Below are 27,014 nucleotides of genomic sequence, written 5' to 3'. Positions count from 1 at the left end.
TTCCGATAGGACGAAAATGGGAACACTTTGCTTGAGATGGATGCTGTAGGGGAACTGCGGGCATAACGCCCCGCGGGGGCAAAACGCCTTCACGCGATTTCATCATATTGTGGAGGTTTTCGTTAGATGCAATCAAACTAGAACTCAAACTGATCAGGTTAAGTCCAAGAACGGCTGCTATTGTCGAAAGAAAAGCGTGAAAAACAACGATTTTCCACATTAGGAAAGATTCCCTAATTTGCAGCGCACAGAAATTAAGACATTGCGCGCTGATTATATGGAATCAACCCATACAATTACCACGCGCCTCCCAACTCCTTCATTTGCTGCTGGGAAGAGTTCGATGGAGCCCCTTGGTGTATCACAACAAGTCAAAGCGGGAAATGCCAGCGGGCGTTTTGCCTCACCCAAAAAGGCGTTTTGCCTCCTGCAGTTTTCCGGCACCTAAAAAGTAACACTTTTTTGAATTGTTTATTTGAATGGGAAATTTTGTGGGTAGGCGGACCAAAAGTTGAAGTCTTTTAGGTAATGGAGTAAACTGCTCTCCGAGGCAGAATATGACCTTAAAATAAATATCATTTGAGGTTTATGACCACATATGCTTAGCCGGGGCGTTATGCCCTCTTTCCCTTATATATTTTCCATATATTTTTTCCATAACTTACCGTGAGGTCGCCATTCACCGCCCATGCCCCATTCACCGCTCATTTTGGGTCAATCATACAAAAATGATCAAATGTTAGTAAAGTATCGTAACAAAAGTGAATGTAACATGCTGCCACATTAAAAAACTTTCATTTCACCAAGTTTTTATATGGATGTACCTGAAATCACGTTCTCAAAATGTATTTCTCACACTGCGCTGCAGGACAACATGGGAACTGTTCAGGGCAAACAGCGGAAGAAATATCCAACAGGTAAAACCCATTAAAGATTCCATTTTGACAAAACAGGATGAACTGAACGCCATGAATTATCAATACTTTGGTAAATAAAAGTTATTTTGTTTTTATAAATGAATAGTTTCTGTGATTCCATGAAAAAATAATCCAGTGAGCGGTGAATGGATCCATTATGAGCGGTGAATGGATGCATGAGCGGTAATAGGAGCCAAGAGATAACACATTTGAATTTTTATTTTTTCGGTTGTAAACATATTTTCCAATCGTTTTATATTTTTTCTATAATAACAACATAATTGTTGAATTGTTAACGTAAATTAAAGTGCAATATTCGCAAACGTCGATTTTTAATGTCATATACTTTACGAAAATGCCGTTAAATGAGCGGTGAATGGCGACCTCACGGTAATTGTTTTTGACGGCTCGACCTGTTGGTGAAATCATTTCCAGCACATTTCGCCATAAAAGCCAGCACCGCGCCATTTTCCCACCGCTATCATTTCCACATCACTGCAGATGAGCCTTCCAAATTGTAGGTGGTTGCCCTATTCAAAATCGTTTCTTGTCACAGTTCTTTGGATACCTTAGCTGAAGAAGAAGCACGACGTTGTCAGTCTATTCGGTTGTAGCTTTTCAATGTAGTATTTTTTTTTCTGGTGCGAACCTCATTTTAATTAATTTGAATACGACGGTCATTGCAAGAGACAACACTGTCTGTGGTGGGTGTGAGAGAGCTATTCCGCAAATGCATCCGAATGGAAAAATAATGATGATTGATTTTGATTCGGGTAGATTCCGCGCCAACGTACCTGGAAATTTTCCTCTTTATTGAAATTTGTTGCTTGATTTATTTTGTCTCTCATTGAATGAACATTAAATAAATGTGAAGTGTCGCGTGTGATTGTGTGATTGACTGCGTGAGCACCAATCAATCTGCGGTGCCCTCAAAATGATTGCTCCATTTATTATTAATTATTTATGTTGCTAGACTGCGTTGTTATATTCAAGTTTGTTTTACTTTTTCCTCAATTTAATCACATAAGGTATACCGGAGCAAGCTATGTGATAGATTCAGTAGTATTAAAGTTTGCATACGTTCAAACAGATATTGTACTCTCCAGTTCCTTTGGACATTAATGCCCTTTGGTTCTCCGCGGTCTTCAACATAAGTCGCCACAAGCATGATCTTCGCCTATCCTTCTGAAGGAATAATCATGCATTCAAATGACACGCATTCACTGAAGACATTTTTATTGAACAATCATATGAAATAACATTTAGATTAATTCAATCACAACTTCTTCTTCTTTGTGGATCTACGTTCCCACCAGAACTTGGCCTGCCTATCTTCAACTTAGTGTTCTTTGAGTACTTTCAAGTTGTTAATTGAAGGGCACTCTTTGCATGGCCATTCCATGAATTTGTATATTGTGTGGTAAGGACAATGATACACTATGCCCAGAGAAGTCGAGAAAAGTTTGTTACGTTTGACTTTGACGAATAAATATGTGATTAAACAAATAAGCAAAATTGAGAACATTAATCCCACTGTGCCGACCAGAACGGGAAACGAACCCGCCGTCTCCGGATTGGCGATCCGAAGCATTATTAACTAGGCTAACTGGAGACCACAACATGTGTGACAATTTCTCGATTTTTGGTTAGGCTAACCAAGCCAAGTGGAAATTACAACGATAGCTTGGACATTCATGCACACAACAGAATCACGTCTTTCATGCACAAATTGAGATGTGAAGTTCGAAAAGAAATTCACCTGCTCCGGTAGGAATCGAACCCATAACTACCAATTCGCTAGACGGGCGCTTCTTTATTCTATGCTACGGGGCCCTGATGGCACAGAACTGAACTCGATTCCATTAATGCACGCAAGGTTTGTTCCTTTTCATAGTCCAAATCTCCTTCGGATAGAATTTAATAAACATCAACATGTCCTTGTTGTGTGCAATATGTTAAGCATGAGATGAATGTCAGAACGAAACAGGAATTATGTTTGAGTTGTCGTTCACTTCCATTCGAAAGAGATTTGGATTGTGAAAGGGAACAAACTATGTGCACTTGTGGGATCGAGTTCTGTTCTGTGTCTTTAGGGGATGGAGATAGTCAAGTGGCTCCATAGTTTGGAGGAAAGAAGCGCCCGTCTAGCGAATTAGGAGTCGTGGGTTTGATTCCCACCGGTGCACGTGGATTTCTTTTCGCAACTCAAATCTCAATTTGTCCCTCAGTTGTTTGCATGAATGTCAAAGCAATCAAACGGTGTAACAACCTGTATTTCAGAGTTATTAGAACAAAAGTGGGAAAGTTATTGGTTCTAAACGCGATACAGAGTTTACTAGCTTATGAAAGCTGTGTTATGTAAGCGCCATATTAAATTTATAAAACGAAAACCAACCATTTGGCATGCAGATACAATTTCATTGATCATGTTTCGCTTTTTTGCTACCAGAACGCATTTGTAATTCACTAATTGAGCTGGTAATCTCTTAATCGCCCGTTACATTGAGATTTATTATATGTTCAAAAACACTCAAAGAGTACCGTAAACCGGGGTTAAATTGATCACTTTAAAACAACTTTTGCTGTTAACTTGAGTACCAATTCAAATATTGGAAAATGAATTTCTGAAAAATCAGTACTGGATGGACCTCTACGAAACTACGTGACACAATTATGGATCAACAAATTTTAACATAAAGTTAAATAACTTCTTATTCACGAAAATTTAAAATACCACTTTGGGGTGAAATTGATCGGCATACAAATAAACATCAGTTAAAATTTTAAATTGCCATTTCCCCTTAATTTAGACCTTCTGAACACCAATAGCGCATCAAGACTCTTACAACTTGGGAATTTGGCTGTGAAAAACTAAATTAACTTTTGATATTGACATTTAAACGGCTGAAGGTAGGCAATTTTCTATGAAATAAGCGAGTTCAGCCACATTAAATTACTTTTTAAACAAATTCTAACAGTTTAATAACTGATTCTTGCCTAGAATAGCTACATTACACCATTATAAAGGTTCCATAAAAATGTGAACACAGAAACTTCACAGATAATACTGATGGCAAACGATTGTTTAGTACCAACGGTTTGTTCTATTTAAAGAACACATTGAAAAACCTTAAAAAAATAATGTAAGATTAACTTTTTTTTTTTAAATTCAAAAGTCATCACTCATCTCTAGGCATCCATGAACTGAATGAGGTAAGAACTTTATGATCATAACGACGTATATAAGTTGCTAGAATGGAGTAACAATCTAGTCCTCGATTGATCAATTTCACCCCGCTGATCAATTTGACCCCGGTTTACGGTACTTGGGAGTAATACAGGTTAACTTTTTGAGAGATTTTTGACCAAGGGTACCATACTAAATATCTTAGCCGTCTGTCAACTGATTTGGGTTCTCTAAGCACCAAATGAAAGCTACAATATCCTTGTATAAGGCCCTGAAATTTTATTTTGATTCGACATTTGATTACTGAGATATCTTACGAAGAGTATTTCAATAAATTAGTTTTTATTATTATATTCACTTGTTATCTTGCATTAGTTTTCGACCAGTCTATGGGAAATTATTTTTCAATAAATAATGCTGACCTCATACAAAGTGTATACTAGCAGGTTATTGTTTGCAACAAAGTTATAAATAACAAATTACAAATACACAAGATTTTTATGAAAACTAACAATAAGGACTGTTCAATTTATAAAACGGACAACTTGCTTATGCGATACCTTTTATTTTTTTCAATAAAATCATTATCAGTTTTTTGCATAACTTTCTGTAGTTATTCTCAAATGTAGTAAAAATACAAGGTTAGGCAAAAATGTCCTTTTTTGTCTAACTGAAGCGGTTTTCGTAAAACATCAATAAAAACCAATTTCTCAAAATTCGTTATAACTTTCCACATACTAAACATGTATATTTTCATGAAATTTTTAATGTATTGGAATCTTTTACTATTCTACTAAAGGTAATGCTCAATGGTTGGTAAGTAATAACGCACCAAGCAACCTCCAGCTTGATACAGTAAATTGCCTTGTTTACAAAGAAATTATTAAAAAATATTCATTTAAGTCCTGTGATGCAATAGCACAACGGATTCGGCTTAAAATTTGTCCAGAGCAGTAGAATACTAATTTCTGGATGATACAGAAGAAAAAAATACTTTTAATTGCATTCTTCATCAAAAATGTAATCCATAAAGATGGTCATAGTAAAAAAATGCATACTTTTTGCTCCATTGATGCCGATTTTCGACTCTAGCGAATCTTGTTACTATTTATTTTCAACAAAGTTGATCCCATGGTATTGTTCACCTTATTCAATAACAATCGGATGTAAAATATTATATTTTCAAAATCATTGTTATGTAAAATTTGCATTAGGTTGCATTGTTATTTGGAAGAACCTTCAAAGAACGAAATTGTTTTGATTACTGTGCCTATAATGGCATACAGTAACCAAACCAGCAATGCTATTACGAAGCAATTTTCTGCAATTGAAACCACATTATTCCTACTTTCGACAGGATGTATAAAAAAATTGTTTATTGAATATGTTCATGCCCTTTTTGCTTTACAATGAAATTTTAATCAAAAAATCGAATCTCACTTGAGACTTTAATATTTCAACAACTAATTTACCAATTGAGTTTAAACTTCGCCAGAATATTTATTACTCATGCTGCTGCAGCATGGCACATACTTTTTTGATAATCAAAACGATATACCATATGTGAACAGTAATTTTGTGCATATTTTCAATTTTCAGCAATCGTATAATTCACCTCATTTAACATCTGGCCGATTTTCTATGAAATAAAACTATTTTTATGCGATTCAAAAATCATTACTATAATGAAAGATGATGTACTGAACAACGAAACAAGGGTGGTTAAATTTGAACTACGCGTCTTCTTTTTATAGCCTTGTAAAGTTGTCCGTTTTATAAATTGAACAGTCCTTATGTTAAATGAAAGCTTCGAATTTATATATTGTGGGAAAAATGTAAGAACCGGACAGCCAAAATAACTAGCTAATGCCAAAACTGATTAACTTAGTAGATATATCATTTTTGTCCTTTCTACACCATAACCATCAATACCAAGTACTTCGGAGCTAATTTAATCGACTGATTAAGAGATATTAGACAACGTGTATCTCGCTGATTTTCTTACCCATTTGTTAATCGATTCAAATCTTTTGGCAGTTAACAAAAGATACAATATTCCAGAATATGTAAGCTATTTTTTAAACATTCCATACAATATTAGGTATCTGGCATTTCTGGTAGTTTAGTCCATGATCCATGCAGCTATTTTGGAAACCAATCCACTAGATGCCAAATCCACAATATTTTCAATTGGTCAATTACACAAAATAAATATGTTAAATACAAATAATACAACAATAATTTTAATAAGTGTAAGAAGAGTTCTGTTCACCATAGGTGGATTAAATCGGTTTTTTTTAAATAATAAATGTATCCGCATACAAAATCGTCAACGTTTAAGGAATATTTAAAATGAAGACATGCGGGTCAGAGAAGTAAGAGGCATTCCTGGTTGAAGGGATGCTCCCCATCGAAAGTGTAAGAATATTTCAGTGTACATTTTTTTTTCTGAATCACAATTTCAATTATGCTAATAATACCCCGCCACGAAATGGGGAAAGTTAAATTAGGATGTGAACATTTTTCCCGCTTCTATCCCTCGTGGTTTTCATTCCAAATGGTTCGGGATTGGGGTGCTGTGCGTATTAGGGTATCGCGCTACTTGGGCGGTGGTTTTCTTCGTCTGTTATTTTCGTCTGTTTTCCACTGTAACTCGGTCAATTTTGAACCGATTGACTTGAAATTTTGTACACGGGTAGATACTATACCTATCTCACCGCATTCCAAGAATTGTGTCAATTGGTTCAAGATTGACTGAGTTATAGTGGAAAACAGACGAATATAGAAGCCACCGCCCAAGTAGCGCGATTCCCTACATTGATTTTCACTTTTCACTGCAGAGCATCCAGTTGATTCGTTTTAATCCAAAATAACGTTCTTATATTTCACTGATCCCAGGATACGGTACATTAGCTCACAATTACAAAATATATACCAACACACAAAATAATGAACTTCGTATTCCTATCATGCACGATTTCCACGCCTCGCTGTCCATCGGATAGTGACCACTGACCAGGTGTTAATTTCAGCCCACGATGTAGAATAATCGCTTAAAGCAACTGTTGCTGCAGCAAGAGGACATCGCTCTTCAACCCAAACACATATTCGCCGTACAGCCTTCGCCACGCGTTCTATTCCACAAGGATGTCAAACACTCGAGAGTAGCTGATTTGTCGTTAGCTTTAGCATCCATCGCGATGGTGACACAACACAAAAGGATAAATTGCGCCTTTTTTACGTTCGTTCACTTTTCACAACACTGGCACTGGTTGGCTGGATGTGATACTCATATGGCTTGTATCGATGGTTATATGCAGACTTCTGAGTAAACGCGTGCGCGTGGCTCCATGGCCCTTCCAGGAAACCAAAGATCCGTTCGAATAGAACACGTCTGTTCACACCGGAGGATGTACACAAACTGAAAACTGGTGACGTTGTGGGGTTGGTGATGATGACGACGATGATGATTCACTCCACGTGGTAGAGGCACGTTCGGCCGGTGCGAAACAAACAGGATCACAGCCACCCACCTTCTTCGGCGAATGGGTTGCCAGATTTTCGCTGTGGAAATCTTCGATATTTCAATATTGGATTATTCCGATTATTCCGTGTGCATTCGTATAAGAATAACACACATTCTCTGTTGTATTGTACTTCACGTTTGTCAAACCTTGTGATAAACATAAACCTCGTGATAACCGTACACCGTGAATGTTACTCTGTGACTGCTGGTTAACGGCTACGCAGCCCCCCCGTTGTTGAGCCCGGCTCGTCGCTATACATCTTTCAGGGCGACGTTGAATTGTAGGCAAGAAAGTCCATCACCTTGTCGCAATCCCCGTCGACTGGATAAACTGGATAGTTCACCCGAAATTCTTATGCTGTTTTGTACACCGTCCATCGTTGCTTTTATCTGTCTGACCAGCTTACCGGAAAAGCTGTTCTCGTCCATGATTTTCCATAGCTCTGTGGGTTCGATGCTGTTGTATGACGCCTTGAAGCCGATGATCAGATGGTGCATTGTGACCTGGTATTCACTTCACGGCATTTCTGGAGGATTTGCCGTACGGTGAAGATCTGGTCCGCTGTCGACTGGCCGTCGATGAAACCGGCTTGGTAATTTCCCACGAACTCATTTACTTTAGGTGAAAGAAGACGGAAGATGATCTGGGATAGCACTTTGTAGGCGGCATTCAAAAAGGTGATCACTCGAAAGTTCTCACACATTAACTTGTCATATTTCTTGTGGGTGGGACAGATTATCCCTTCCTTCCACTCCTCCGGTAGCTGTTCGGTTTCCCAGATCTTGACTACTAACTGGTGTAGACAGGTGACCAACTTTTCCGGGCCCATATTGATGAGTTCTGCTGCGATACCGTCCAGCCGCTTTGTTGTTTTTGAGCTGGTGAATGGCATCCTTAACTTCCCTCAACGTTAGAGATGGTTCGTTCCTGTCCTCTGCTGCACCAACATTCCTCCGCTGCCTTGATCCCCCGCGCCTATATTCTCTTCGCCATTTAGGTGCTCGTTGAAGTGATGCTCCCACCATTCGATCACCTCACGTTTGTCCGTCAGGAGGCTCCCGTCCTTATCCCTGCAGATTTCGGCTTGCGGTACGTAGCCTTTGCGGGATGCGTTGAGCTTCTGGTAGAACTTACATGTTTCATGTGAACGGCACAGCAGATCCATTTCCTCGCACTCCGCTTCTTACAGGCGGCCCTTTTTCTCCCGGAAGAGACGGCTCTGCTGCTTCCGCTTCTGTCTATATCGCTCCACATTCTGTCGGGTTCCATGCTGCAGCATTACCGCCCGCGCTGCGCCCTTCTCCTCCAGAACCGCTCTGCACTCCTCGTCGAACCAATCGTTTAGTCGACTCCGTTCTACGTACCCGATAGTGCTCTCAGCTGCGTTGTTGATGGCTGCTTTGACTGTGCTCCAGCAGTCCTCTAGAGGGGCCACATGGAGTACACTCTCGTCCGGCAACGCTGCCTCGAGATTCTGCGCGTCGGCGGTGGCGACATCCGGTTGCTTCAGTCGCTCTAGATCGTACCGGGGCGGCCGCCGGTACTGTACATTGTTAATAACGGAGAGTTTTGGGCGCAGTCCAACAAGATAGTGATCAGAGTCGATGTTTGCGCCATGATAATGTCGATAATGTCGGAGGAAGTGCGGTCCATCAATCAGAACGTGGTCGATTTGCGATTCCGTTTGTTGTGGTGATCTCCAGGTGTAACGATACGGGAGGCTGTGCTGGAATAAGGTACTACGAATGGCCATATTCTTGGAGGCGGCGAAATCGATGAGGCGTAGACCCTTTTTTGTTAGTCAGCTGGTGGGCGCTGAACTTTCCAATCGTCGGTCTGAATTCCTCCTCTTGGCCTACCGGAGCGTTTAGGTGTCCTATGATGATCTTGACGTCGTGGTCTGGGCTGCGGTCGTACTCGCGTTTGAGCTGCGCGTAAAATGCGTCTTTGTCATCATAAGTGCTTCCGGAGTGAGGGCTGTGCACGTTTATTATGCTGAAGTTTAAGAATCGGCCGTTGATCCTCAACCTGCACATTCTTTCGTCGATTATTGGATGACTTACTTTTTACATTAAAATTACAAATCCTTAATTTAGTACTGCATGTTACTCACCAAATCATTATGCGCGCGGGCAACGTATACATGGCGCAACATTTTGAAATGCTTTGAATCCGTAGAATATCCTATAATTTTGTTCATGAAAGGCTTCATATGCTATCAAAAATGAATAGGTTATTCATTTCTATGACGATGACCCCGTATTTTTTTTTGTTGAAATATGAAATAAAACTGTTTTTCTTCCAATAATAATAATAATAATAATAATAATAATAATAATAATAATAATAATAATAATAATAATAATAATAATAATAAATATTGCCATAATTAGTACTACAGCCATAATTGGTACACCTACCCTATTTATAATTTCTGAAACAGTCTATATATTGTAACGCTAAAATTGACAATTTTTTACCCCCTTCCTTCTCCGTAACACTTTTTTGTATCAAAATTTTGCAAATTTTGTGTGAACCATAACGCTCGGCCATACTCGCCCCTCTCCCCCTAAAGCATTACGTAATTTGTGGACGGCGCCTAATGCAATAGAGTAAGAGGTGGGATTCAGCATGTCTTTGTTTTTTTTTTGTTCTATAATTTTCCTAAGGTCAATCACATAATTACAAAACCGTCAGTATTCACTCATACTTTTACTTTTTATCAAATCATTTTGATGATGTTCTTTGTGTTTCCTTGGGTTCGTACACAAGTTAAATTGACCGTGCCCCTATATGTTTTGTGTGATACTATGTATTGTTTTTACATTGACCACATTTGATTCTAAGCGTGTCAATTTCACCGATTTGGGGTGACAAAGTGAAACGGTTCGAAAACATTCATGAATATTATACGAAGACCATCTAGGGTAACCAATATAATTTGGACCCCCATATATTTTTGACCCCCTGGACCGTATTATCATAACTTTCACAGATTTGATGAAGAGATGACAATAGTTTTTAGAATCATTCGCTAAATTAGATTATCCTGTACGAGCAGCAATCATTTCCTCACTGGACATATCTTTATTTGCCTTGAAATTATGTTTTGTTAATCTCGTCATCTGTGCGATTGTCGCGGCTTGTTTACGAAAAGAGAAAATGGTGCTGGGGAAACTTGCATATGTAAACAAAAACGTTTATCATTCTAGCGCATTAAATTCGTAAAGTTCGTCTAATCAGCCTTTGTCAATTAAGTAATTAGGATGTGATGCATCATATCCAAGTTGCAGATTCTTCGAAAATAGTTTCAAGCGGGTTTAAATACCGAGTGTCCAAAATATATACTTAAGAGGGTCCAAAATACATTGGGGTGTCCAAAACAGTGAAAACTGATGCTTCAAAAATCAGTTATTTTCATCAAATTTTCAGCCAGAAATAACCTTGTGGATATTTTTGACGGACAGTGGAGGCTTTTACGGTCATATCAACATCATCATTATGTGTAACACCCTCTGAATCTGTTGTATTTAAGCTTACATTCAAAGTAATGTCCTCTAGGGGTCCAAAATTCGACCGTTACCCTATGACGTGCTAGGCAGCAACGCTGAATGCAAAAGCAGCATCATATTAATTTCCACTCCCACAGTAATAACTATGATCTCCTTCGACCATGGCTCTGTTCAATATTTTACTCTACTATCAGTGGATAAAAGTTTACATTCTCGGTATTTTCCCGTTTCATATCGACATCTCGTCCGGGAAACTGAACTCGTTCAAGTGGTGTCAGCGGTACGGCGTTTTACTCGGGCTGGTTGTGCCAATCCTTCGTGCAATCGTTTCCATTAAATATTACGAAAAAGTTTACGATGCTGATTCGGTGAAACGAATTACGTTGGTTGTGCTACAGGTTTTCGAATGTGGCCGTGTAATTGTTTCGAATTGTTATTTTTTATTGCGCTGGAACAGTGCTATGAAGATATTCACTGACTTGAGCAATGTCTTCAAACATTTGCGTATGTCTATTTCAATACAAGACATCCTTCTTTACCCACTTTTATACAGCACCATAATGGACATAACATTCTTTTTCTTTATTGTTGCCGATGGTGTCATGTCTTTGGATATGGTAACATTTACGGCAGTTTTCAACATTTTCAGCTACATTTATAGCACGTTCGGAAACTTTTGTGTGATTCAGATTTTCCATGTTGTATTGTACGTGTATGATACGTTTTTCGGTAGTATAAATTTATCATTGGAGAAAGAATTGGTAAAATCAGAACCAGATGCCAAAAAGTTACAGAGATTATCTGTTTTATGCCATCAATTTCTTTGTGTATCGAATGATATAAACATCGTTTTTGAACTACCTTTTTTGTCACAACTGTTGCAAATATTTTTGAGCTTATCGACGCTTGTATACATCATTCTGAGTATGGTTATCCTGGAAGGATTTCGCATTGAAAGGTCCGAAGTAATTTCTTACATGTTGGGTTTATCGTGTTGTGCGCTCCAGTTTTTACAAATAACAGAGATTTTGAGGAGATGCGATCACTTATGCAAACAGGTTAGTAAAACATTTTGAATTTCACTAAACAATGGATAGAATTCTTAAACATAATGGCATTGTTTTGTAATTAGAACACATTTTCCAAAAAGTTTATTCGATTATAGACGGCATCATATACATTTTCCAACACATGTAATTCTTAGGTACTGTTCATTTTGAGTGATCTTGAGAGCAAGATCTAGCTTTTCATATGTTGGTTGAGTCGTGAAAAAAGCTTATTTTTTTCTTCTTGGCGTACCGTACCCACTGGGACAAAGCCTGCTTCTCGGCTTCTCAGTTCTATGAGCACTTCCACCATCATGGGGAACATAATTAGTATTCGGATGATCTCTTGATGTAGTCCAATGGAGGACGGTTAAGACCGAGGGGCGACACACCCAAAAGATGCATTTGGCTTCCGCAAGATGCATCATAGTATATAACTTCCGCCATCAGAGAGTTTGTATCATTGCACTGGGTGATTCAGGTAATTTAGACAGACCGTTACGCGTATAAATTTTGGATTTACGGCAAAATCAAATGGAAGTGTCCAAAATATATACGCGTAACGGTCTGTTCAAAATATCTGAATTACCCTACGATGTGAATATAAATATTGTTCAGCAACAGAATAAATCTGTTCAACATTCGAAACAAACATAGTTTGAGAACGGCTATTTTGAATTATCTTGGTCTACCACTGATTTGTCTCTGTGAGAGTATGAATGGAGACGCATGGTAGTTGTTTTATGAGAAACCTGAAGAAACTGAATATCGCCACGGTTCACGCGTCTGTTAAGGAGAAACTTCAGAGAATACAAACATGGCTGCCACAATGGCCGACCTGGCCCGTTACTCACGATTTCAAGAGCACCAATCTTGGAAATTCGTAAACAAATGCTCTCGATTTGGAAAAGCTGCTTCTTTTTGCAAGTGAGCAAAGTGCGGCTTGGTTCGATGCTTCGTTCATTTGTGCCTCTAAAGTTTGTATGCAAAATTGCAACGGGATTTTTTGATGTTTCACCTTAAGAAACCGTATAGATATATAGACCAACATGTAAAAAGGACGGACCCAAGAAACAATTTTCAATTTAAGAAAGGTTTCTCAAAGCAGTGTTGTTAAACAATAAGTCGAGTTATATTTGATTTAGATCAAATTAAACTGTTTTTCAACTCTTGTTAGCCCAGAAGTGGAGAATCTGTTCAACTACTACCGCTTTATAAGCATTGTGAAATTAATGTTTATTCAATTATCGTACCTCGGTTATACAGCTGCTGTTCAACGCTAAAATATTCACTTTTTTCAAACAATATCAGAAACCTTTCTTCAACGTTTATTAAATGAAGTTGTTTGATGCTTTTTTGTATAAACGTCTAATAAAGGTCATTCAAACCATTATAGCAAACTAGCCGCTAGGGTCATAATAACAAACTTTCTACGACGATCATTCCACTGCAATACAATCAAAACATGGTAATTAAAATTATTTATATTTAAGGATGTGATGGAACAAATGCTTCGTAAGCGTTTCTTAAATATGAATGTAAAAAAAAAAATTGGAAAAATAAATTAATCATTCACATTTTTCATATTTCCATTGATAAATCTTCATATAAGCTACTGAAATGCATTTCAATTACATTTTTTATGAAACAACTCACAACCATGGCAAGACTCGAACTCGGGACCTTCTGATTCGCTGCCGTCTGCATCTGTTTTTCTCCAATCTGGATCACATGAATTGGAAGAATCAAAGCAGTATTTAAAGATTGAGTCGAATACGTTTCCGTTTATGCGTTGCATAAACATCACTTAAGTATCTTTATTCAACTATCTGATCAATGTTTGTTTAATCATTGCCACAACGCTTATTCATCAGCGGCGCTACTGGAGCTTAACAGTAGCTGTATAATCTGCTATGTAGCCAACGGTGTTGTTTATTAAATTTGCTGCGGTTCAAACATATTTTAGTTTCAACACCTAAACAAGTAAACTGAGTGTAGTTTTTGACTCTTAATAATGCCGGAATGAAAAAAACCTTGTACCCAAGTGTAAATCTCCCGACATTAAGTGGATCCTCAGCCCGACCAAGATTGAAAGGATTCGATATTTGACGTTCGATTCATGTTATGGCGTAGAAACGAAATGGTGGGAGAACTACTCATCGATGTCGGCTACAGTAGACTCTTCAGTTGCCGTTCAACGGTGTTTTCCGTGGTTTCGCTGCTTTTGACGAGGCTTTTGGTGAATAGGTGAGTTGTAATGTTTTAAATAGTGAAATATAATTATGTGCTGTTGCAGCAAGGCTCATGTGTAATGATCAATTCTTGTAATCAGCAACCGCGTAGACAAATGTAAACATGGCGAACAATGACAATTAAGTGATACTGTTACATTACTAATCAGCAGCTGAAAAAACTGATTAAGCAAGTTTTGTTAAACTACGTTTAAGCTTTTTATTCCACTGTTAATCATATGTGGAATAGCGGCATCCGATGCGTTGGAAACAGCCTGTGTTCTAACATTATTACAAACCTCTTAGGCAATTGGTTGACATTTCTAAACAACTTTCCTTAAACTTTTGTTCAATTTGTTATTCAATTACCAATTATATGATGAACAAAGGTGCTATTTTCACTGTTTGAAATGCTTATTCGCTACTTTGATCAACACATATGCTTGTTCAACTATTGGCGCTTTTATAGAACATTTGTTAAACTGGCATGCTTATCAACGGTTTTGAATTGTTACTTGGGGAGCTTCTTCTGCCGCCCCTAGGTGCATTTCCAATTATTCAAACAATCTTTTACAATTAACTGTTAAATCTGACTTCCCTCTATCTGTTCCTGGAGCAAGATTGTATGAATTAATGGAAATACGCCAATATTATGATACGTTAGATTACAGATGAATAAAAATGTACAGTAAAGTCTCCTGTAAAACGATGCCAGCCATATTACACTCACCTCAATTTCTCTTGTATCAAGTGAAGCTGACGTCTTTAGTGTAATGAGGTCCGCGAACTCATATTGATCATGGTATCAGAATCATCATGCGATCTTATTAGAAACTTAAAAAATCAACTTGAAACAGTTCAAAAAACAGCTTCAAATTTCAGTGGACGAGTAAACAGAATTGCCTTGTAGAAGACTTAACTGTACCATGTTCACTATGTTGTCACATCAATTTGGTGGCATTTCTGTCAATCAATGTCACAGTACAGCATTGATCCCACCGGCAGAAAGTATGATTCCCAAATTCAGATTAGTGCCATTCATTACAAAATTGTGAGGCAGAAAGCCAACACACAGTAGCAAGTTATGGCAATCGGAAAACCATTAACTCGTCTGGATAGTTATAGACTCGTGCGCTTTGCACTATTATTTTTCTACATCCAGTCCGTACTTTTGGGTTTTATCGCTCAAGTTTACGACAGCTCCAAAAACAAAATTTATACCTCGAAGATATTTGCTCTCTACAGTGCTGGTATTTCGATTGTTCTGATAGTCAAGCACGTCACTCCTGGTAACGTATTGAATACAAATAGTGAACTAAGTATAGTGGAGTCAGGAGTCAATGGGGTGGAAGCTTTTTTGCTGCTCAACATTATGGCGCTGGGTACGGTTCGTCGTTACACATCACGACAAGTGTTAGGACAGATTTTCGATGATTTTGTGAACATTCAAAAAGCTATTGGATATTCATCTGTAGAAGTTTACAGTGCTGCTAACAAAAAAGTACTGAAAGTGGTGACGACAGGCTCTGCGTTGTTCATAATTTTAATAATGCTGGAAGCAAGAATCGCTACTACTTTACCAGAAGCGTTTGACCTGTTTACGTTGATGTATCCAAAGGCGATGATAGTTAATCTTGCCTCATGGTACTACCTAGAAGTGTTGTACGTACATCGCTACTTTGAAATTATGAATCTCATGTTGTCTGAGTTGTATCAGGAAGTAGCTCGTAATTCAGAAAAGCACATCGAAAATCCTTCTTGGAAACTCCATCGAATAATGAAGATGCGCAAGCAAATTATCGCTTTAGCTTTTAAAATAAACAATCACCACAACCTCCAAATGCTAACGGTTTTTACTTTAATTTCATTGTTGACTCTCAATCAGGTAAACAGGTAAACTTTCTTATGGATGTTCTTAGAAACGTAATGTTTCGCTTTAATTTACAGATGTATGGCGTTTTCCACATATTTCATCGCATAACTCAAACCACAGTTGATGAAACTCAACAAAAAAGTTTATCTTCAATTTTCTGTTTGGCTCTTGTCCTGTATGAAGCATTCAGTATAGCTAATGCCTGTGAGTTAGTTAGGGAGGAGGTATGTATGGTTTATACATTTTACTCATTTGTCTTATTGTCCTGAAAATTATGAACATACACTGACATAAATTTTGTTGTGGAAATTACCGAATCCATAGTAAAATTACTAACCGTACCTATGATTCTCAACCGACAAGAAAATCTGTTGCAGTACATTTAACTTGAAGCGAAGTCACCTCAACAGCAAAACATTGTCAATTTTTCCTGGACACGTATTTTACAACACAGTGTGTTTAAAAATACAAGGCTCAGCTGTTAAATTAAGATTACTTTTGGTAATGTTAACTGCATCGCTACACTGAACGGCGGCTTGCAGTGAAAATTACTATTCTGAGGGTCAATTTAAATACACAACGCCACTAAATTTGTGCAGACTGAGTTTCGTTTTAATTCAACAGAATTATGTTTTCAATTTTACCATGGACTCGATTTTCAATTAAAAAAAGTTTCTGTTGGCAACCGGATTCGAACCAAGAATCTTGACATCACCAGGCTCGCACGCTACCACTCGGCTATCGAACCGGTTGATGTGAGAAGAAACAAAACACGCACAAGAAACGTTGGTGGGTCGATGATCATGTTTTGCCATGGTAAATTTAAAAACATTTTTATGCTTGTCATTACTGCAAGCCGCCGTTCAGTGTAGTCAAATTGACAGTGTTTTAGTGGAATTAACTGGACATTTTTGTCGGTTGAGAACATGGTTGAGAATCATAGGTACAATTAGTATATTTACTATGGAATCGGTAGTTTTCACAACAAAATTTATTTCAGTGTAGTTTCTTGATACAATATTTGATGTCACAATCGTGTGACTAATAATATTTGTTTTTAATAACACTTTTACTTACATTTATTTCTCTGCGTTTCCACTTTCTAGTGACTTGGTAGTGTTTTACTGAATGTTTATTCTGTTGTTTTTTTGTAAGCATGTAAGCAATAACATGTTCAATTATTCAACGCTCTTTATTTGTAGAATTGCCCCACAGTATATAATCTTTATTTTTCTACAAGATTAATAAATGTAAGCGGAAGGCATTTGTTTTTTGTTGATTCAGGAAACTGTGTCAATCAACAACGGTTCAATTATTAATTCATCAAGCGATTAGTGGCAATACCCCATATGCCACTCACTTGCAAACACCAAGCTTAATCGATGAGTACGCGTTTTCCCATAATGCTAATCGGAAAATCGTTCAGACGCGTGGAAAGTTATCATTTAGTTCGACTGGTCCTTCTATCATTTTACGTCTTATCAGTGCTTTTAGGATTCACGGTCCAAGTTTACGACAGCTCAAGAAACAAAGTTTACACTTCGAAAAGTTTTGCCTTTTACAGTATTGCGATATCGATCATCATGATTATCCACTATAAATCTTCTGATGTGTTGTTCAACAACAGCGACGACCAAAGCATGGTGGCGAAGGTTGTAAGCGCGATTGAAGCTTCGTTGTTAATTAATGTTATGTTATTTGGAACTATCAGAAGATACATAACAAGGCGTAAATCTGAGGAGCTTTTCGATGATTTCATGCTCATCCAGAAATCTGTTAATTGTACTTCCATGGATTTATATCGAAAAGTGAATCTAAAGGCATTGAAAGTGGTGATAATTGGCGTTTGTTTGATGATAGTCTCGATTATGTTGATAATCTTGCATAAATTTGAAAACGAAAGTGCAGTTTGGATAATGTTTGACATATTTTCAACAATGTACCCAAAAGCTTTGATTGTGAACCTTGCTTCGTGGTATTTCCTGGAAGTGCTTTACGTGTATCGCTATTTAGAGCTGGTTAATAACATGTTGAACAACCTACACTGCAAAATTGCTCGCGAGCTTCAAATTATACGCTTTGGAAAGTGCTCTTCGAAATATTCCATTCAGCTACAGCGAATTATGATGATACGAAGCCAAATAATAACTTTGGCCTCAAAATTGAACAAACATTTAAGTCTTCAGATTTTAACGGTTTTTACATTGATTGCTGTTCTGATTATAAGTCAGGTATTGATTGATAAACTCTATACGTTTTCGAAATTATTATAGCGCTCAAACTTTTCACAGATGTATTCCATGTTTCTAAGTGTATACCGTTTCAATAGGATTCCCAGTAGTGTGATGTTACACAGGGACTTGATGATATTTTTTATTTTTATGTTGGTTCTGTATGAAGCATACTGTGTTGCTGAAGCGTGTGAATTAGTTACAGATGAGGTATGTATAACATGGAATCGATCGCTGGTGATTGTATAAATTGAAGATGGCTTTGAGTCTTTGTGAGTAGAGTACATGATATTCTAAGTATTCTAAAATCTTAAAAAATACAAGCATTGCATTATATATCACCGATCTGATCAGCATTTTGTAGATTGGTAACTTTGTGCGACGGCGAACTTGGTTCGATCGTAGAGTTCTACGGAGTCCAAAGTAGGGTCGATTTCCTACCAAAATGTGTCTCTGGTCGTTGCCAGTGGTCACCAGTACTCGAATCCCTCAACCGTATCGATTTCATTCATAGAGATTCGGGGTGGTGGGCGCGTTGAATCCTCCCTAGAGCCCTTTGTACGTCACATTAATGACTAATCCGATTAGCCTGACTACATTCATTAGTCGGATGTCAGATCATCGTCTCAAATTTACATGCTATAATATCAAAATCATCAACGAAACCAGACAACTGAATGGACTTCGTGAAAATCGTACCACTCGTGTTCATCCCCGCTTTCCTTATTACATCTTCTAAAGCGATGTTAAGGTGAAACATCAAGAAATTTTGCTTACAAACTTTAGATGCACAAATCTGACGAGTGAAGCGTCGAACGAAGCCGCACTTGTTAATCCTGGCATTGCTCACTTGCAAAAAGAGGCAGCTTTTCCAAATCAAGCGCATTTGATTACGAATTTTCAAGATTGGTGCTCTTGAAACCGTGAGTAGGGGTTCAAGTCGGTCTTTGTGGCAGCCATATTTGTATCCCCTGAAGTTTCTCCTTAAACAGCAAGCACGAAAGACAATCACTAGAGTGACTGGAAGGTAGAGTGGCGTAAATGTCAAAATTGGAACAGCGATTATCTGTCATCTCCATACAAATTCCCGATCCAAACGAGCAGGAGACCTGTCAAAATTGGAACATAACGCCACTCTCCCTTCCAGTCACTCTAAAGCCTGGAACACATAGCGTCCGTTCCGTCGAGGTTTGCGTTTTTTGACAGTTTTCCCATGGGAAATGTGTCAAACTACTGTCACGCACACGCAAACGTATGCATTGTGTGGGCACTTAACAATCACCTTGCTCTAACCGTAGCCCTCTACGATATTCGGAGGGACTCGAGAGTGATACTGATATACTGCACTTGAATTACGCACATCTCACGCGTAGCCGTATTCGTGCATAATCTGCCATAGCTGTTCTCGATCGATTGTATCATCGCCGATTTGAAATCGATGAACCAGTGATGTGTTAGCACGTTGTATTCGTGGCATTTCTGCAACACTCTTGCAATCGGTGATAGACGGCGGCATAAAATTTGGGAGAGTATCTTAAAGGCAGCGCTCGGTAGTGTGATTGCGCGGTAGTTCCCGTAATCCAACTAGTCGCCCTTTTTGTAGATGGAACACACGGCAATACTTCTTCCTCCCAAATCTTGGTACAGTAGACGTTCGCTCGGTGCAAACGCTTTAACTGCAATGCTTTTTAACTGCAAGTCCGGTAAGTGCAACAGTTTTGCAGTTATCGCACCGCTATCCGTCAAATTTATGTCAAAGCAAACGACAGTTGCATAGCGATGCACTTTCGAATGCACTTTAGATCACATTCAGACAAACTGACAAGTATTTGACGTCTGTCAGTCGTTGCAGTTAACGAATTTCATTCGGTAGGTGCAACGTAAACATGTTGCAGTTATCGAACGTCTACTGTAATGACCCAGTGTAGTGCTCTCCCCAAGGAACAATCACTCATTTAACCAACATTGCAATGACATTTTTATTCCACATTTGAAAGAATTACAGTTTAACATTGTTTCATCACAGATTGTAATCAGGCGTTGTTCAAACAAAAGTGGAGAAGTTATCCAGCATTCTTTTCAGCAAGCGCGATACAGGCTTTACAGTAGGAAGTTATCTGTGCTACATCAGCCTCATATTAAACTTGTATTCAGCTATAATAACATGCTGCGAAAACAATAGCAAATTGAAGTGCGAGGTGCAATTATAGTTCATTTTTTTTTGTTTTTATTTTTGTGTATTTTAACTAGTTGCTAATTCTACACTCAATTATAGTTTAATCATGTTCATTTGTCGCGTCTAAACGAATTTCTAACACACAAGCTCTTCTAAAAATTTCTCAACTTGGTATTTGAACTCGCGATCTCCCAATCACCCGTCGCATGCCTTACCGACTACGCCATCCTGAAATTGGCAAGATGCTCGCTGAGAGTGATACATCTTCACAAAGCTGTGAAAGATCAATCTTCAAATTTTTGAAAGGTTGTAAATATTTATTAAAACAAGATGACTACAACTTTGAAATTGCTATGAAAATTGACAAATTTCGAATACTTCGCATTGGTGTGCAACAAACATCAATACATATTTAATAATGAGGAACGTTCCAGTACTGCTTTATTATAATCACTTTGATCTGTTGTTCAATCGAAAAGTGATAATCGAACAAATAAACAATAAATCCATTTATACAGCTTACTGTAAACCATTATTGAATGTTTCCACAATAGCTGAAGTATTAAACATCAAAAGCATTTGTTCAACTTATGTGGACCACAATAATAAGCTTTCGGCAACTGTGGAACATAAGCTTTTTAACGCGTTGAAAAAAGTTCTTCTTCAGCTTATATTAAAGCTAGTAAGGGCAAATCGAACAAACAAAAACGGCTGACGTTTGTTAAGCTTATAATTAAGTTGCTGTTCACATACGTGCCAAATGTTGCTTTTTGGCTTATTTACTATGTAAATAGCATTATTTCAGCTTATTATTCTGAATTTGGTTTTGTTCAGCTGCGAATGTTATAATCCAGCAATTGTTGAACATGCATGCTTATTTATGACTTTGAATTGTTCCTTGGGTAACTATCAGCAAGGCAGAACCCGAGTAGAAGGGAATAACAACAGAATGAGGAGCTGTGTTATTTGGGTAAAATAACTGAATAATAGAATCGATGATTTTTATGTTATTAACATAACATATTTTGTTAAACTTGTCTGTCATAAGCGGCAAAATAACAAATATCATAACAATAAAATGTTCTTGGGAAACCATATTAATAACTTGTTTTGTTAGTTTCAATAACAACTTAATAACAGTGAATTTGGAAAATATTTCAATAACAAATTTAGATATTAATATGTTATTGATAATAATCGGAAAGCAAAATTTGTTATGGTATCAAAATCGTAACTAAGTAAATTATGATACTTATTACATGAAATTATTCACTTTGTCTCACAAACCCACCAGTAACATGAGTAACAATACTTAAAATGAACAAAAACAATACTTAAAAGAATGTAAAAAACTTCCATAAATTTCTCTGAGAGTTCTTTCACGAAATCATTCACAGATTTTCAAAGACTCTTCTAGAAATTCATCCAGAATTATGAACAGAATCCCTTCAAGGATTTCTTCACAATTTCCCGTGATTATCTGTCCCGAATTTTATGTTGAGATATCTCTGAAAATTTCTTTGACAATTTATCCAGGAGTTTTTTCTGAATAATTCTGCAGGAGTTTTTCAAAAGATTTTGCCCAGAATTCTAATAATTGCTCAGAAGAATTACTTTTAGAATTTCTACGAAGATTGCGCCAGGAGTTCTTTTGAAGACTTGTCCAGGGTATCGAAGGGTTCCTCCAAAACTTCGAAGTGTACCAAAAATGGAACAAAACAACAGGACAGGTTATCATCGAATTGTTGCTTTGATTTCAAAACTTGTTACTGTTGTGCTATTGTTGATAAATTGATCAATAGTACATCAATAACAAAACTTGTAGTTCAAACTAAATATTTTATTGAAATGTACCTTAGTGAATGTATATCAATAGCTTGATTATAACAAAATAAGATTGTCCAACATAACAGGTTATGTGATTTTGTAGTTATGATTTTGATATTTTCCTCTGCTCGGGAATAAATGCAATTTTAGGACAGTACCAGTAACATGGACTTCGTATCATGGATCGCCTTATTACCAAAACACATTACCCCAGCTTGACAAAGCGGACGCCACCAGGGTTCGGTTTGGTAGATCTTTCACCGTAACGCAACACAAAAAGGTGATCTACGTACTTTACAGGCTCCGTTAAAGATCGAGCATCTTTTAAACCCCCTCAACCATTCAACCATCAGCACGAATCGCCTGACACCTTAGATTGGGGTTCCCTGTTTGGTGAACTTTTACCCCCCGGAACAGGTGGTCCCTTGTGTTATTCTTAGCCAATTGAGACAACCGCTACCGACACTACACAGCTAACTAGGCTAATCAGAAAAAGAAGTTAACGTTGATGGTTAACTCTTTGGCAAATTTTATTTTAGATAAACATTTATCAAAATCAGGGGTTAATCAGCAAATTAGAAAATAAGATTACCTTTCAGTACGAGTTATACCGCTACCAGCTATCCAGCGAGGCTGTCTAGTAAGTTTTATGTCGTTCCGGTTCTTGTGATTGCTAGACCAATTCTCAGACAATGGCGGCTAAATTACTGTAATGAATGCAACACACTTTTACTAAAGGAACTAATATAGTTTTTATTCCATAACGATTGTTACAATGTTGTTGACGTTTTCGACTCCATTCCAAGTGACAAAACTCAAGGTTACGAAGCTACTGATGTGCAACTAGAAAAATGTGATATCACAAGATTGTTTTTGTTGTATATTAGCAGTTTCAGTTATAACCTGACTGTTATCTTTGTTAATTTATTGCCCTTTCGGTATTCAAGATCGTGTGACAAATAGACACTATGCTGAAGAAAGTAAATACCGTAAACTGGGGTGTAGTTGATCAGTGGGGTGAACCTGATCACTGAATTACCAGCGGATATCGACTTTCAACTTTCAAATTTTACTTGACAACAAACTAATGGTTACATCACAAGATTGTTCTTGACTTCCTGAAGAACTTTGCCGAAGACGACACTTTTCTATCTGCGCTGGATCGCGAGCTAGAGGCAAAATCACCACCTAACAGCGAAATCACAAACTAAATATTAAGTCATTAGATAGCTCTTGACTTCCTGAAGAACTTTGCCGAAGACGATACTTTTCGATCTGCTTTGGATCCCGAGATAGCGGAGTTTGAAACTTTACTTGACAACTAGTGCCACCTAGTGGCGAAATCACCAACTAATTGTTACATCACAAGATTGTTCTTGACTTCCTGAAGAACTTTGCCGAAGACGACTCTCTTCTATCTGCTCTGGATCGCGAGCTAAAGAAGTTTAAGATTTTACTTAACAACTAGCGCCACCTAGCAACGAAATCACCAACTAAATATTGAATCACCAGATAGGTTTTTACTTCCCGAAAACTCTGACGAAGACGGCACTTTTCTAATCTGATCTGGATCGCGAGCTAGAGAAGTTTGAAACTTTACTTGGCAACTAGCGTCACCTAGCGGCGAAATTACAAACTTAATATTAAGTCATTAGATAGCTCTTGACTTCCTGAAGAACTTAGCCGAAGACGATACTTTTCTATCTGCTCTGGATCGCGAGCTAAAGAAGTTTAAGATTTTACTTAACAACTAGCACCACCTAGCAACGAAATCACCAACTAAATATTGAATCACCAGATAGGTTTTTACTTCCCGAAAAACTCTGACGAAGACGGCACTTTACTATCTGATCTGGATCGCGAGCTAGAGAAGTTTGAAACTTTACTTGACAACTAGCACCACCTAGCGGCGAAATCACAAACTAATTGGTTAGTCACCAGATTGTTCTTGACCTACTGAACAACTTTGCCGAAGACAGCATTGTTCCAAATCAAGTAGATCTTGAGATATCGCAAGCGATAACTTATGAGTACTTCTACTGGCGAGTGAACTAAGCAACCACTTCTACATAGCACCTCTATCGGCCAAATTGCCAACTAATTGGATGTTAGTTCGCATTGTGTGGTAGATCTATTCTAGTACTACAACTTTGCCAAAGAAAGTATGGTGCTATCTTGTAATACTCCTGATATATTCGCTCACACCCACAATTAGGCGAAATCCCATAAGCACTGGGATTCCTACAACACGGATTCTTACTGCACCCCCGAACTAACCGTGTAGTAGGAGTCTAGACTGTATTGCGTTCGTCACTGGATAGCCCGTGGTCCAGCCAACAAATTTGTCGAAGACACCACCTACTTAAATTATCACGTTATTGAGATACACACATTTACGTTTGTACTTTTGCATTCAGTTTGTATGCACACTAGCGCCGCCTATCGGTTGAATTCCTACTTACTTGGTTCGTCACTGGATAGCCCGTAGCCCAGCCAACAACTTTGTCGAAGACACCACACAGTTAAATTATCACGTTATTGAGATATACGCATATACGTTAATACTATTGCATGTAGTTTGTATGCACACTAGCGCCGCCCAGCGATGGATTTGCCAATGATTTAGTTCATCACTGGACAGCTCTTGACCATGCCAACAACTTTGCCGAAGATACCAAGTTTTTATAAAGCAATATCGCAAGAATATTTACAATCCTAACTATCTCATTTTTATCAGGTACTTGCGTCTCCATCCAGCGACGGGTGGTGACGCCGCAGATGGCTGTTACCACCCTCTTCCACACGCAAAACGTGCAGTGATGCCAATTAAAGAAGTTAGAAATCATGCGAATAAAATGTCCATTGTTTCGAAATTTAATAACGCCCTTATCTTAAGTGCAACTAAAAAGTTGTCTTCTAACAAAATGTTCCCTAATAAGGACTGTTCATTTTATAAAGAGGACACTTTATTTGTGTGATATCTTTTTTATTTTTCAATAAAATCATTATCGGTTTTTTGCATAAATTTCCATAGCTATTCTACAGTGTAGGAAAAATATAACATTATACAAATTGTCCTTAGTTATGGAACTGAAGCGGTTTTCGTTAAAACTCAATAAAACCCCATTTCTCAAAATTCTACACAACTTTCCACATACATAACTTTAAAATTTTCATGAACTTTTCAATGTGTTGGGATCTAATACTATTCTTCTAAAAGTAGAGTGTAATAGTTGGTCAGTAATAATGCACCAAGCATTATACAGCTTGATATAGTGAGTTGCCTTGTTATCAATGAAGTTGATAAAAAATACTTATTTAAGTCCAGTGATGCAATAACACTACGGAATCAGTTCAAAATTTGTCCAGTATAGAAGAGAATCGCATTCTAAATGATACCGAAGAAAAATATGCTTTAAAGTACATTCTTCATCAAAAATTTAATACTTAATGATGGCCATAATGAAAAATTGCATACTTTTTGCTCCATAAATGCAAGTTTTTGATTCTAGAGAAGCTTATTATTATTTATTTTCAGCAAGGTTTAACTCTATGTGATTATATACCTTATTTGAAAATAACTACATGGTTATTTTTATTTTCGACATCATTGTTAAGTTGTGTTTGCAATAGAGTACATCGTTATTTAGAAGAACGTTCAAAGAACGAACCGGTTTTATCTCCGGTAACTGCCATGAAGCACAGTAACCAAGCCAACAATACTATCAAGAAGCGGTTTTCTGCATTTGAAATTGCATTATTAGTACTTTCGATTAGATCCATTGAAAACATTCAAAATTTAATATTTTTATACATTTTTGTTTATCAAATAAATTTTATTCTGAAAATCGAGTCCAACTTGTAACTTTTATATCTCAACAACCATTATTCCGATTAGGTTTATATTTTGCCAAAATATGTATCACTTAAACTGCTGCAGCATGGCAACCACTTTTATGCAATTAAAAACGATACACCGATGTTTTACAGAAATTTTGTGTTTATCTTTAGTTTTTGGGAATTGAAAAATTGATCTCTCGAAACACTTTGCCACATTTCTATGAAGTTCAATAATTTTAACCCAATTTTTTTATGATTATTATCTGCTAATATAATGTACTGAACAACTAACCAAGGCTGCTCAAATTTGAACTACGCGTTTTCTTTTTATAGCCTTGCAAAGTTGTCCTCTTTATAAAATGAACAGTCCTTATATGCACTAAATCTTCAGGGGGGGAGCGGATTTTTAGAGTTGCTTTAATGTGCCTTTTTCTTCGAAAGTTTGAAAAGTTGGATTTCCCCATACTGAAATATTAAAATTCCCATATAAAACTTCAAGTCGATTGCGGACTAGCTTACCGATTTTTTAGAATTTTTAAATTTTGTAGGGCTTCATTAGGGTCCATTTGCAACCATTTGTGACTATTCGGGATTGTGTATTCGCAATTTTGCAAAAATCGACACGGCCTAATGCTACATGCAATGTA

The 27,014-nt window shown here is 37.5% G+C and overlaps 2 protein-coding genes across 5 annotated transcripts in view; one reads left to right on the top strand and one right to left on the bottom strand.

The window, feature by feature from the left end:
* Positions 1-7,675, bottom strand: part of LOC115254982 (arrestin domain-containing protein 3-like) — a 59,378-nt gene extending 51,703 nt beyond the window's left edge. For 2 of the 3 annotated variants that reach the window (XM_062850082.1, XM_062850084.1), the window contains exon 1: positions 7,121-7,675. The gene's annotated coding sequence lies outside the window, so the exon portion shown is untranslated. Of the gene's footprint in view, positions 1-7,043 lie in introns of all 3 variants that reach the window. The other variant, XM_062850079.1, reaches the window with a different exon arrangement.
* The window catches only part of LOC115254981 (RING finger and CHY zinc finger domain-containing protein 1), a 102,523-nt gene that overhangs the window by 73,712 nt on the left and 1,797 nt on the right, over positions 1-27,014 (top strand). The gene's annotated exons all lie outside the window — the stretch shown is intronic.

Source organism: Aedes albopictus, chromosome 2, assembly GCF_035046485.1.
Source record: "Aedes albopictus strain Foshan chromosome 2, AalbF5, whole genome shotgun sequence".
Lineage (NCBI taxonomy): Eukaryota > Metazoa > Arthropoda > Insecta > Diptera > Culicidae > Aedes > Aedes albopictus.
The sequence above is the reverse complement of the archived record's forward strand: the minus strand, read 5'-3'. Positions and strand labels throughout refer to the sequence as shown.